The sequence below is a fragment of the Rhipicephalus microplus genome, unplaced genomic scaffold (assembly GCF_043290135.1).
Source record: "Rhipicephalus microplus isolate Deutch F79 unplaced genomic scaffold, USDA_Rmic scaffold_839, whole genome shotgun sequence".
NCBI lineage: Eukaryota > Metazoa > Arthropoda > Arachnida > Ixodida > Ixodidae > Rhipicephalus > Rhipicephalus microplus.
The window spans coordinates 15,001-29,098 of record NW_027465393.1 but is presented as its reverse complement, the minus strand read 5'-3'; the positions used below and the strand labels follow the sequence as shown (position 1 = coordinate 29,098).

General features: G+C 60.0%; 2 non-coding genes across 2 annotated transcripts in view; both read left to right on the top strand.

Annotated features, from left to right (window-relative positions):
* Positions 1 to 10,512: 10,512 nt before the first annotated feature.
* Positions 10,513 to 12,327, top strand: LOC142795746 (small subunit ribosomal RNA). The gene has a single exon (XR_012893277.1). It is a non-coding gene; the product is annotated as a small subunit ribosomal RNA (ribosomal RNA).
* Positions 12,328 to 14,046: 1,719 nt separating this feature from the next.
* Positions 14,047 to 14,098, top strand: part of LOC142795745 (5.8S ribosomal RNA) — a 153-nt gene continuing 101 nt past the window's right edge. Inside the window, exon 1 of the ribosomal RNA XR_012893276.1 lies at positions 14,047 to 14,098. This exon is cut by the window's right edge and continues 101 nt beyond it. This is a non-coding gene — a ribosomal RNA (5.8S ribosomal RNA).

The window sequence follows — 14,098 nt, the reverse complement described above, 5'->3', positions numbered from 1 at the left end:
TGTTCACCCACTAATAGGGAACGTGAGCTGGGTTTAGACCGTCGTGAGACAGGTTAGTTTTACCCTACTGATGACCGGTCGTTGCGATAGTAATTCTGCTCAGTACGAGAGGAACCGCAGATTCGGACACTTGGTTCACGTGCTTGGTCGAGAGTCCAGTGGTGCGAAGCTACCATCCGTGGGATTACGACTGAACGCCTCTAAGTCAGAATCCCGTCTAAGCACTGCAACGATATCGTGTGCACTTGCGGCGAATGCGGGTAAGATTAGCGCCGGGTCGAGCGCGGCGGGCCGCCGCGCTTCCCGGCTCGATGACGCCAAATGAACCCAGAGAGCGCCACACCGGAGGCCGAGTATTGACGAGGCCACTGGTCGCTCTCCGGGGCTCTGGCTGGCCTGAATCGCTGCAGTGTCAAATCGTCTGAAGACGACTTAGGTACCTGTCGTGGTGTCGTAAGTAGTAGAGCAGCCACCACACTGCGATCTATTGAGGCTTAGCCTCTGACTGGAAGGTTTGTCCGCGGTACGAAACCGAAACGTTCATCCTTCCTGCGAGATCGCAAAGACTGTACGAGTGCAAAACCGCATGGCCAGATGGCCCGTTCGCTCGGGTTCGCCCGAAAATGGAGGAACCACCATACGGGACCCAAAGCCGCGTGAAGTACGAAAGGACCGCGTGGTCGGGACCCGAAAAAGGCTTGAGCCGCGTGAAGTACGAAAGGAACCGCGCGGTCAAAAGTCGAGGTGTGTTTGACCTGGTGCCACGTGAAGTACGAAAGGAACCACGTGGTCGAGTAGGGCTCGACCCTAAACCGCGCCAAGTACGAAAGGAACCGCGCGGTAGGGGCTCGAAACAAAGCTCGGCCCCTGAACCGCGCCAAGTACGGAAGGAACGGCGCGGAGAGGGCTCGACACGAAGCTCGACCCTAAACCGCGCCAAGTACGGAAGGAACAGCGCGGCTAAGGGTTCGAAATAGAGCTCTACCTTGAACCGCGCCAAGTACGAAAGGAACAGCGCAACTAAGGGGCTCGAAGCAAAGCTCGATCCTGAACCGCGCCAAGTACGAAAGCAACCGCGCGGTCGGGACTCGAAACAAGGCTCGACCCTAAACCGTGCCAAGTACGAAAGGAACTGCACGGTAAGAGCTCGAAACAAGGTTCGATTCTGAACCGCGCTAACTGCGCGGTCAGTACTCAAAACAAGGCTCGACCCTAAACCGCGCAAAGTACGAAAGGAACCGCGCGGTAGGGGCTCGAGACAAAGCTCGGCCCTAAACCGCGCCAAGTACGGAAGGAACGGCGCGGAGAGGGCTCGAGACAAAGCTCGACCCTAAACCGCGCCAAGTACGGAGGGAACAGCGCGGCTAAGGGCTCGAAACAAACCCTAAACCGCGCCAAGTACGGAGGGAACAGCGCGGCTAAGGGCTCGAAACAAACCCTAAACCGCGCCAAGTACGGAAGGAACGGCGCGGAGAGGGCTCGAGACAAAGCTCGACCCTAAACCGCGCCAAGTACGGAGGGAACAGCGCGGCTAAGGGCTCGAAACAAACCCTGAACCGCGCCAAGTACGAAAGGAACGGCGCGCAGTAGGGGTTTAAAACAAAGCTGGTCCCAAAACCGCGCCAAGTACGAAAGGAACAGCGCGGTCGAGACTCGGAAGAAAAAGCTTTCAAAGTGTCGTAGCACGATGCACACTGCTGTTCGTGTGGAACAAACGTGACTACCGTGCTGTACGGTGGAGTTCTGTGCGCAAAAGCGGCGGGTGTGTTTCTAAGCACCACAGCGTTGTGTCAAAAAAGAGGTGCCTGAGAGAAACGCATGCGACTGCCGTGCTTTGCGGCATAGCACCGTGCGCAAAAACGGTGCGCATGCAAGAGGTGTCAGAGCTAGCGAACTTTTGCCACGAGCAACAGGTCACTAAAAGCCTATAGATGACGGTGTTGGAGGAAAAGAAAAATATCGAGAAAGCACTGCGGTGTGCCGTGCGTAGGGACGGGCGCGCGTGCCACATGCCGCCGAAATATGGGTGTCGGAGAAAACAGAGTGCCGCGCGTAACGAGGGGCGCGCGTGTTACAGAGAGATATGCCCAAACGCATGAAAGTGTACGCAGGTGTCCTAAGGCAGTTTTTTTTTTTTTCCTCATTTTGATGTCGCCCCGGCTGACGTGGTTTTCGTTTTTCCGTGCCGCCCCGGCTGACGCGGTTTTCGTTTTTCCGTGCCGCCCCGGCTGACGCAGTTTTTGCGCCGCCCCGGCTGACGCGGTTTTCGCGCCGCCCCGGCTGACGCGGTTCCGACTTTGCACTTTTTGGCTCACCCCGGCTGGCGGCCCACTCACTCGATCGCCAGGTCTGTTTGCCCCGGTGGTTCCACCGCCAGGCTTAAGCGCGAACTTTTTTTGTTTGTTTTCTTTTGATTAAGCGCAAGCTTTTTTCTTTGTTTTCTTTTGATTAAGCGCGGGCTTTTTTCTTTGTTTTTTTTGCATTCGCCCCGGCAGACGCGGTTTTTTGCGCCGCCCCGGCTGACGCGGTTTTTGCCGCCCCGGCTGACGCAGTTCGGACTTAGCACTTTTCGGCTGTGCCTGGCTGGCGGCCCACTCACTCGATCGCCATGTCTGTTTGCCACAGTTTTCCCGGTGGTGCCGCACCCGGGCTCGCCCCGGCTGACGCGGTTTCGTGCCGCCCCGGCAGACGCGGTTTTCGCGCCGCCCCGGCTGACGCGGTTTCGTGCCGCCCCGGCAGACGCGGTTTTTTGCCGCCCCGGCAGACGCGTTTTTTTTTTCTTTCGCCCCCGGCTGACGCAGTTTTCGCGCCGCCCCGGCAGACGCGGTTTTCGCGCCGCCCCGGCAGACGCGGTTTTTTGCGCCGCCCCGGCTGACGCAGTTCGGACTTGGCACTTTTTGGCTGAGCCTGGCTGGCGGCCCACTCACTCGATCGCCATGTCTGTTTGCCACAGTTTTCCCGGTGGTGCCGCACCCGGGCTCGCCCCGGCTGACGCAGTTTTCGCGCCGCCCCGGCTGACGCGGTTTCGTGCCGCCCCGGCAGACGCGGTTTTTTGCGCCGCCCCGGCTGACGCGGTTTTTTGCCGCCCCGGCTGACGCAGTTCGGACTTGGCACTTTTCGGCTGTGCCTGGCTGGCGGCCCCACTCACTCGATCGCCATGTCTGTTTGCCACAGTTTTCCCGGTGGTGCCGCACCCGGGCTCGCCCCGGCAGACGCGTTTTTTTTTTTTCTTTCGCCCCGGCTGACGCAGTTTTCGCGCCGCCCCGGCTGACGCGGTTTCGTGCCGCCCCGGCAGACGCGGTTTTTTTGCGCCGCCCCGGCTGACGCGGTTTTTGCCGCCCCGGCTGACGCAGTTCGGACTTAGCACTTTTTGGCTGAGCCTGGCTGGTGGCCCACTCACTCGATCGCCATGTCTGTTAGCCACAGTTTTCCCGGTGGTGCCGCACCCGGGCTCGCCCCGGCTGACGCAGTTTTCGCGCCGCCCCGGCTGACGCGGTTTCGTGCCGCCCCGGCAGACGCGGTTTTCGCGCCGCCCCGGCTGACGCGGTTTTTGCCGCCCCGGCTGACGCAGTTCGGACTTAGCACTTTTCGGCTGTGCCTGGCTGGCGGCCCACTCACTCGATCGCCATGTCTGTTTGCCACAGTTTTCCCGGTGGTGCCGCACCCGGGCTCGCCCCGGCTGACGCAGTTTTCGCGCCGCCCCGGCTGACGCGGTTTCGTGCCGCCCCGGCAGACGCGGTTTTCGCGCCGCCCCGGCTGACGCGGTTTCGTGCCGCCCCGGCAGACGCGGTTTTTTGCCGCCCCAGCTGACGCAGTTCGGACTTAGCACTTTTTGGCTGAGCCTTGCTGGCGGCCCACTCACTCGATCGCCATGTCTGTTTGCCACAGTTTTCCCGGTGGTGCCGCACCCGGGCTCGCCCCGGCAGACGCGTTTTTTTTTTTCTTTCGCCCCGGCTGACGCAGTTTTCGCGCCGCCCCGGCAGACGCGGTTTTCGCGCCGCCCCGGCAGACGCGGTTTTTTGCGCCGCCCCGGCTGACGCGGTTTTTTGCCGCCCCGGCTGACGCAGTTCGGACTTGGCACTTTTTGGCTGAGCCTGGCTGGCGGCCCACTCACTCGATCGCCATGTCTGTTTGCCACAGTTTTCCCGGTGGTGCCGCACCCGGGCTCGCCCCGGCTGACGCAGTTTTCGCGCCGCCCCGGCAGACGCGGTTTCGTGCCGCCCCGGCAGACGCGGTTTTTTGCGCCGCCCCGGCTGACGCGGTTTTTTGCCGCCCCGGCTGACACGGTTCGGACTTTGCACTTTTCGGCTGTGCCTGGCTGGCGGCCCACTCACTCGATCGCCATGTCTGTTTGCCACAGTTTTCCCGGTGGTGCCGCACCCGGGCTCGCCCCGGCAGACGCGTTTTTTTTTTTTTTTTTCTTTCGCCCCGGCTGACGCAGTTTTCGCGCCGCCCCGGCTGACGCGGTTTCGTGCCGCCCCGGCAGACGCGGTTTTTTGCGCCGCCCCGGCTGACGTGGTTTTTGCCGCCCCGGCTGACGCAGTTCGGACTTTGCACTTTTTGGCTGAGCCTGGCTGGCGGCCCACTCACTCGATCGCCATGTCTGTTTGCCACAGTTTTCCCGGTGGTGCCGCACCCGGGCTCGCCCCGGCAGACGCGTTTTTTTTTTTTTCCTTCGCCCCGGCAGACGTGGTTCCCCCCCCCCCCCCCTCCGTCTTTCTTTTTGTTTTTTTTTTCGCCGCGGCTGAAGTGGATTTTTCGGTGCCTCGACGCCCCGGTAGTCGCGGTTTTTCCGTTTCCGCACGGCCCCGGCTGACGCTGCTCGGTCACAGTCGCCTTTTGTGGTGATTGCAGACTTCTTGAGCGCGGGTGTTTTTTTTTTTTGTTGTTGTTGTTGTTTTATTACGCATTCGCTCCAGCAGACGCTGTTTAGACTTTTTGTTTCCTCTTTTATCCTGCGACGAGGTGACGAGGTTTATTCGGTGCCCCGCCGCCCCGGCTGAAGTGATTTTTCCTGTCCCGTGCCGCCCCGGCTGACGCGGTTGGGACTTCGCGTTTGTTCGGCCGCCACGGGTTTTGGCGCACTCGCTCGGTTGCTTGTTGTTGCCACTTGTTGCGAACCCAGGTTTCTTGAGCGAGCGCGGGCGTTTTTTCTTCCTTTCTTTCTTTGTTCTATGTGTTAGCGAATCGGCCTTTAATATCACACGAGGACTCACAACCAACAATTTTCAGTTTGAAGTGTAAAAAATCTGCAGGTGTTGACGTAACTGACTTGCCCCGTACCCTTGAGTACATCCATGAAGTTCTCGTAGTACTACTAAATCGCATTATTCCAAGTGGAGAAATTCCATAAACTTGCAAACCTCTACACGAAAATCGGTGCGCGTGATAAAGTTGAAAATTATCGTCCGATATCAAATGTGCCTTCTATAACACAAATTCTAGGAAAAAAAAAAAAAAAAACACTTGTTCGCCGTTTTCTGCGCCGTGACTGGCAGCACTCCGGCGAAGCGAAACGGGGTCGATTCGAGCACGATATCGGCGTCTTTCGACGTGCTCGCCGGCGACCGTCGCACGAGTACGTCGCACGAGCGCGTCTGCCGGGGCGCCGTTTGCGAAGCCGACGCAAAAGTGGGAACCGCCGCTCGGATGATCGCCGCTTTCGGCAGAGTGAGTGTTGGCACTCCGGGGAAGCGAAACAGCGTGAATGCGCCCACGAAATCGGCGTATTTTGAAGTGCCCGCCGGCGACCGTCGCACGAGTACGGTAAACCGCGTCAGCCGGGGCGTAGTTCGGGACGCCGACGAAAAAGTGGGAAGCGCAACTCGGATCTTCGCCGTTTTTGCAGGAGTGAGTGGCGGCCCTCCTGCGAGACAAGAAGCATCGATTCGTGCACGAATTCGGCGCCTTTCGACGTGATCGCCGGCGACCGTCGCTCGAGTAGGGCAAACCGCGTCTGCCGGGGCGGGCTTCGGGACGCCGATGCGAAAGTGGGAAACGCTGCTCGGATGTTCGCCGTTTTTGGCCGAGTGAGTGCTGGCACACGGGCGAAGCCAAACGGGGCCGATTACGGCACGATATCGGCGTCTTTCGACGTGCCCGCCGGCGACCGTCGCACGAGTACGGTAAACCGCGTCAGCCCGGGCGGAGTTCGGGACGCCGATGCGAAAGTGGAGAACGCCGCTCGGATCTTCGCCGTTTTTGGAGGAGTGAGTGGCGGCACTCCGGAGAAGCCAGGGAGCGCCAATTAGCGCACGATATCGGCGTCTTTCGACGCGCTCGCCGGCGACCGTCGCACGAGTAGGGCAAACCGCGTCTGCCGGGGCGGGGTTTACGACGCCGACGCAAAAGTGGGAACCGCCGCTCGGATGTTGGCCGTTTTTGGCAGAGTGAGTGCTGGCACTCCGGCGACGCGAAAGAGCGCGAATGCGCCCACGAAAGTGGCGTATTTGGACGTGCGTGACGGCGACCGCTGCAGGAGTACGAAAAACCACGTCAGCCGGGGCGAGCGACACACGGCGGTCTGGGTGCTTATCGCTGCTATTATAGGGGCACCCCGGCAGACGCAGAAAAAAAAAAAAAAAATTTTCGACCTTCTTTTTTGCTGGTCGAGCTCGGGTAACCCAGGTCGCAATGGGAGCCGCGCACGAAAGCGGCGTCGCGAGACGCGTTCGCGGTCGCTAGTCGCACGAGCTCGGCAACCGCGTCAGCCGGCGCGGAGTTCGGGATGCCGACGGCTAAGTGGGTACCGCTGCTCGGATGTTCGCCGTTTTTGGCCGAGTGAGTGCTGGCACTCCGGTGAAGCCAAGGAGCGCCAATTCGTGCACGATATCGGCGTCTTTCGACGTGCCCGCCGGCCACCGCCGCACGAGTACGGCAAACCGCGTCTGCCGGGGCGGGGTTCGCGACGCGTACGCAATAGTGGGAACCGTCGCTCGGATGTTCGTCGTCTTTGGCCGAGCGAGTGCTGGCACTCCGGCGAAGCGAAACGGGGCCGATTCGGGCACGATATCGGCGTATTTCGACGTGCTCGCCGGCGACCGTCGCACGAGTACGGCAAAGCGCGTCTGCCGGGGCGAGGTTTGCGACGCCGACGAAAAAGTGGGAAGCGCCGCTCGGATCTTCGCCGTTTTTGCAGGAGTGAGTGGCGGCCCTCCTGCGAGACCAAGAAGCATCGACTCGCGCACGATATCGGTGTCTTTCGACGTGCCCGCCGGCCACCGCCGCACGAGTACGGCAAACCGCGTATGCCGGGGCGGGGTTGGCGACGCCGACGCAAAAGTGGGAACCGCCACTAGGATGTTCGCCGTTTTTGGCAGAGTGAGTGCTGGCACTCCGGCGAAGCGAAAGAGCGCGAATGCGCCCACGAAAGTGGCGTGTTTGGACGTGCTTGACGACGACCACCGCAGGAAAACGAAAAACCACGTCAGCCGGGGCGAGCGACCCATGGCGGTCTGGGTGCTTATCGCTGCTATTATAGGGGCACCCCGGCAGACGCAAAAAAAAAAAAAAAATTTTTTTCGACATTCTTTTTTGCTCGTCGACCTCGGGTGACCCAGGTCGCAGTGGGAGCCGCGCACGAAAGCGGCGTCGCGAGACGGCTTCGCGGTCGCTAGTCGCACGAGCTCGGCAACCGCGTCTGCCGGGGCGGAGTTCGGGACGCCGACGGCTAAGTGGGAACCGCCGCTCGGATGTTCGCCGTTTGTGGCCGAGTGAGTGCTGGCACTCCGGCGAAGCCAAACGGGGCCGATTCCGGCACGATATCGGCGTCTTTCTACGTGCTCGCCGGCGACCGTCGCACGAGTACGGCAAAGTGCGTCTGCCGGGGCGGGGTTTGCGACGCGTACGCAATAGTGAGAACCGTCGCTCGGATGTTCGTCGTCTTTCGCCGAGCCAGTGCTGGCAATCCGGCGAAGCCGAACGGAGCCGATTCGGGCACGATATCGGCGTCTTTCCACGTGCTCGCCGGCGACCGTCGCACGAGTACGGTAAACCGCGTCAGCCGGGGCGGAGTTCGGGACGCCGATGCGAAAGTGGGAAGCGCCGCTCGGATCTTCGCCGTTTTTGGAGGAGTCAGTGGCGGCACTCCGGTGAAGCCAAGGTGCGCCAATTCGCGCACGATATCGGCGTCTTTCGACGTGCCCGCCGGCCACCGTCGCACGAGTACGGCAAACCTCGTCTGCCGGGGCGGGGTTTGCGACGCCGACGCAAAAGTGGGAACCGCCGCTCGGATGTTCGCCGTTTTTGGCAGAGTGAGTGCTGGCACTCCGGCGAAGCGAAAGAGCGCGAATGCGCCCACGAAAGTGGCGTGTTTGGACGTGCTTGACGACGACCACCGCAGGAAAACGAAAAACCACGTCAGCCGGGGCGAGCGACCCATGGCGGTCTGGGTGCTTATCGCTGCTATTATAGGGGCACCCCGGCAGACGCAAAAAAAAAAAAAATTTTTTTCGACATTCTTTTTTGCTCGTCGACCTCGGGTGACCCAGGTCGCAGTGGGAGCCGCGCACGAAAGCGGCGTCGCGAGACGGCTTCGCGGTCGCTAGTCGCACGAGCTCGGCAACCGCGTCTGCCGGGGCGGAGTTCGGGACGCCGACGGCTAAGTGGGAACCGCCGCTCGGATGTTCGCCGTTTGTGGCCGAGTGAGTGCTGGCACTCCGGCGAAGCCAAACGGGGCCGATTCCGGCACGATATCGGCGTCTTTCTACGTGCTCGCCGGCGACCGTCGCACGAGTACGGCAAAGTGCGTCTGCCGGGGCGGGGTTTGCGACGCGTACGCAATAGTGAGAACCGTCGCTCGGATGTTCGTCGTCTTTCGCCGAGCCAGTGCTGGCACTCCGGCGAAGCCGAACGGAGCCGATTCGGGCACGATATCGGCGTCTTTCCACGTGCTCGCCGGCGACCGTCGCACGAGTACGGTAAACCGCGTCAGCCGGGGCGGAGTTCGGGACGCCGATGCGAAAGTGGGAAGCGCCGCTCGGATCTTCGCCGTTTTTGGAGGAGTCAGTGGCGGCACTCCGGTGAAGCCAAGGTGCGCCAATTCGCGCACGATATCGGCGTCTTTCGACGTGCCCGCCGGCCACCGTCGCACGAGTACGGCAAACCTCGTCTGCCGGGGCGGGGTTTGCGACGCCGACGCAAAAGTGGGAACCGCCGCTCGGATGTTCGCCGTTTTTGGCAGAGTGAGTGCTGGCACTCCGGCGAAGCGAAAGAGCGTGAATGCGCCCACGAAAGTAGCGTATTTGGACGTGCTTGACGGCGACCGCCGCAGGAGTACGAAAAACCACGTCAGCCGGGGCGAGCGACCCACGGCGGTCTGGGTGCTTATCGCTGCTATTATAGGGGCACCCCGGCAGACGCAGAAAGAAAAAAAAAAATGGGGACATGGCGTGCGTCACCGTGCGGCTTCGCAGCGTTGCCGAAGTCGCCGAGCCCTTCGACTGAGCCGAACGGCGGACAGGGAACGTTGGTCGGCCGTTCTAACCTGTCGGTGCCACGCCGAGACGTCGTTAAGGAAAACCGCGTCGTGGGCCTCTACGACGCCGTCGAGTCGTTGTACGTTTGGTGTCCAGCGTGTCGGCGGCGAGTAGCGGACACGTCGTTCACGACTTCGGTCTTTCGCAGTCGACGCGAACTTGCGGAGAGTCGTGGTGCCTCACGTTTTCGGCAGAAACCGCGGCGGAATTTTCCCGTGCGTGCGCGCACGACCTCGGTGCTGTGCCGTCAGCGTAGTGTTGCACAAACTCGTGGCCTACCCAAGGTGCGGTACGTTTGCGGCCGTATCCTCGGTGGGAATTTCGTGAGTAGGGTCGCAAATTCTACGACCTCGGCGGGTTTGAGAGCGACGTAGACTTGTGGCACGCTCAACATGCCACACGTTTCGGGGCACACCCGCGGTGAAATTTTCTCGAGTACGCTCGTATTAGGGCCCAAGGAGGTCTGGGTACTTATCGCTGCTATTATGTGGGGGTTCTCGTGAGCGGCGTACGCGAAAGCGACCGGGTGTCTGATATGCGGCGGGCTTCGGCCTCGTCAAGCGTGTCCTCGGGTCTGCTCCAGGGGAATCCACGGCAGTCGTCTGCAGCCTCATCCGCTTGATGCGTTAGGGGCTGGTTGTCGGACGGTGCCGTTTTACCACGATATCGAGGTGTGTTCCGTGTCGTCCTCGGGCGATTCAGATGCGAAAGCGCCGAAGACGCGGGCGTGACCCGTCGTCTGGCGGCTTTGCAGTCTCGGCTCCGTTGCTAGTTCCGGCCGGTCCACCGACAGTGCAGCGGGCTTGGGCAACCCGCACGGCGCGACCGAGTCGATGCAACGAAAAAGAGCGAGCATGAACGTGCTTCTTGCCGCACGGCTCCCACTCGTCTTTCGGGAAGGTTGTGCCGTAGCGAGCTCGAACGCCGTCATCTCGGAGTGCAAAATAAGCGTGTTGGGGCGCCTGAAGGTGGCCTCCGCCGCACACAGACTGCGTCCGGCCCGCCGAGGGCGAGGACGGACGCGCAGTCGAACGATTACCTGGTTGATCCTGCCAGTAATCATATGCTTGTCTCAAAGATTAAGCCATGCATGTCTAAGTACATGCCGAAATAAGGCGAAACCGCGAATGGCTCATTAAATCAGTTATGGTTCCTTAGATCGTTTCTTCCTACTTGGATAACTGTGGCAATTCTAGAGCTAATACATGCAGTGAGCCTGGAGCCCTTTGGGTAACGGGTGCTTTTATTAGACCAAGATCGATCGGGTTTCGGCCCGTATTGTGTGGTGACTCTGGATAACTTTGTGCTGATCGCATGGCCACGAGCCGGCGACGTTTCTTTCAAGTGTCTGCCTTATCAACTTTCGATGGTAGGTTACTTGCTTACCATGGTTGTTACGGGTAACGGAGAATCAGGGTTCGATTCCGGAGAGGGAGCCTGAGAAACGGCTACCACATCCAAGGAAGGCAGCAGGCGCGCAAATTACCCACTCCCGGCACGGGGAGGTAGTGACGAAAAATAACAATACGGGACTCTTTTGAGGCCCCGTAATTGAAATGAGTACACTCTAAATCCTTTAACGAGGATCAATTGGAGGGCAAGTCTGGTGCCAGCAGCCGCGGTAATTCCAGCTCCAATAGCGTATACTAAAGCTGCTGCGGTTAAAAAGCTCGTAGTTGGATCTCAGTTCCAGACGAGTAGTGCATCTACCCGATGCGACGGCTCGGACTGAACATCATGCCGGTTCTTTCTTGGTGCACTTCATTGTGTGCCTCGAGATGGCCGGTGCTTTTACTTTGAAAAAATTAGAGTGCTCAACGCAGGCGAGTCGCCTGAATAAACTTGCATGGAATAATAGAACAAGACCTCGTTTCTGTTCTGTTGGTTTTTGGAATACGAGGTAATGATTAAGAGGGACGGACGGGGGCATTCGTATTGCGGCGCTAGAGGTGAAATTCTTGGACCGTCGCAAGACGAACTACTGCGAAAGCATTTGCCAAGAATGTTTTCATTGATCAAGAACGAAAGTCAGAGGTTCGAAGGCGATCAGATACCGCCCTAGTTCTGACCATAAACGATGCCAACCAGCGATCCGCCTGAGTTACTCAAATGACTCGGCGGGCAGCTTCCGGGAAACCAAAGTATTTGGGTTCCGGGGGAAGTATGGTTGCAAAGCTGAAACTTAAAGGAATTGACGGAAGGGCACCACCAGGAGTGGAGCCTGCGGCTTAATTTGACTCAACACGGGAAAACTTACCCGGCCCGGACACTGGGAGGATTGACAGATTGAGAGCTCTTTCTTGATTCGGTGGATGGTGGTGCATGGCCGTTCTTAGTTGGTGGAGCGATTTGTCTGGTTAATTCCGATAACGAACGAGACTCTAGCCTATTAAATAGGTGCGGGGTTCCCAGCACCTTACAACCTTCTTAGAGGGACAAGCGGCTCCTAGCCGCACGAAACAGAGCAATAACAGGTCTGTGATGCCCTTAGATGTCCGGGGCCGCACGCGCGCTACACTGAAGGAAGCAGCGTGTCTTTATCCCTGTCTGAAAAGACTGGGTAACCCGTGGAACTTCTTTCGTGATTGGGATAGGGGCTTGCAATTGTTCCCCTTGAACGAGGAATTCCCAGTAAGCGCGAGTCATAAGCTCGCGTTGATTACGTCCCTGCCCTTTGTACACACCGCCCGTCGCTACTACCGATTGAATGATTTAGTGAGGTCTTCGGACCGATGTCCGGCGCGGCCTTTCGGTTGCGCCGGTCTGTTGGAAAGATGACCAAACTTGATCATTTAGAGGAAGTAAAAGTCGTAACAAGGTTTCCGTAGGTGAACCTGCGGAAGGATCATTAACGGATTGTGAAGGGTGAGCGCCTCAGCTGCGTCTGCGCCCGACACTTTCTGCCGCTGACCCCGTTTGGACGCGGGGTCGGCTTTTCCCCACGGGGCTGCCTGAATGTGGAGCGGCACCCCGTGACAAATTGTTGCGCCCAGCGGACGCCAACACCGCGACCTTGGACGGTCGGCCAGGTGGCGGACGCGGGTACAAACGGCGCAACGCACTCATAGGTCGGCTTTCGACCCGCCACTGCACCGTGGCTCGAAGCGCTCGAAATGCGCGACCCGACCGCTGCGGGACCGCCTAGTACTGTAAACAGGAGCGGCGGAGCGCGAACGGCGAGTCGTGGTTACGTCGGTAGAAGGCGAGGCTGCGCGTTCCCGAAACGCCAGCCGAGTGCCCTCCCGACCGTTCGAGCGTGCAAGAACGAGACCCGACAATCGCGCGGCGACTGCCAAGTACGAGAGGAACGGCACAAGCGTCGGCGGTCGGTCAAGGAACTGGCGATGTGACGGGTCCGCTGTGCACCAGTGCATACCGTCCCGCCGTCCGCGGCAAGCGCCTCCGCGTCCTCGGGTGACGGAGGCTGCCGGTCGGTTCTTGCAGGCGAGGGATCTCGCTGGCACCGGTTCGCGTTGACGCGCGGCCGGTCATGGCACGGCGATGCGACGGCCGAGGTGCGCAGTACTCGATGGAGGAACCGCACGCTCCGATGACCGTCCCGCCCTCCGCGGCGTATGCGTACCGACCGTAATGGTTGCAGCAGCGCCGGCCGGCTTTTGAATTCGCCACACGAAACACGGTGCGAGATCGCGGTTAGGGGAGCGTCGACGTTGCCAGGCGTTTTGCTTGCTGCCGAGGGAAAGGCGGCACGGCCACGTCGCGCTCGTCGCGATTAGCGGGTCTGCGCGCTTTGGGAAGGTGCCGCAACGACTTGCCGAAAGAGGAAGCACGGAAGAACGAGGGACTTGGACGTCCCGACAATTGAACGCACTTGCGGCCAGGCCCTTGCTGGCTTCGTTCTTCCGCCTCGAGTAGGCTCGTACGCGGCTCCGGCGCCGAAAGTGGTCCTTGGCACCGACTTCGGTGGACGTGGGAAGTGCCGCGCAAGTACGGCGCGCCTGGCTCCACCTGTTGGCTAAAGTAGGCAGCCGGATCGGCATTTTGGTGTGCGGTGGCAAACCGTGGATGCGAAAAAAGCTTGTGCGATTTCGTGGAACAAAAAGCGGGGGTCCCCCTTTTTATGCGGAGGAGACCGACCCGCCCGCCGTGGTGAACCGCGACGCCACGGTAAAAACGGGAGAGGCTTGTCGATGGGACCGTGCATCCCGCGCTCCACGGAGGCCGGGAGGCGGCCGCCCGAGGAAATGTGTAGCCGTCGAGGCCCGCATCTGCGTGCACTCTTATCCAAATGGGTGTACCGCAGGCATTTTCTGGTTAGGCGGGCCAATGAGAGCGAGCACACAACGATACCTACGGGTCCGGCTTGGAGAACCGGCTTCGACGCCTCCCGAGTATTTATAGAGGGGTGGACCACGAAAGCACTCGCAAGTAGCGGAAGCGAAACGCCGTCCGAAACACACCGTTTGCTCGATTTGCGGCAGCCGAAAAAGGCGCGGCAGAGTTTTGGAGTCCAAGCGTGCGCTGAAAAGCGCCCTTCTTGGCCACTGTTTGGCCGAGTGCCAGAAACGTTTGGTTTTGACTGTACGGAATTGAACAAACACTTTTTCACGACTCTAAGCGGTGGATCACTCGGTTCTCGGGTCGATGAAGAACGCAGCCAG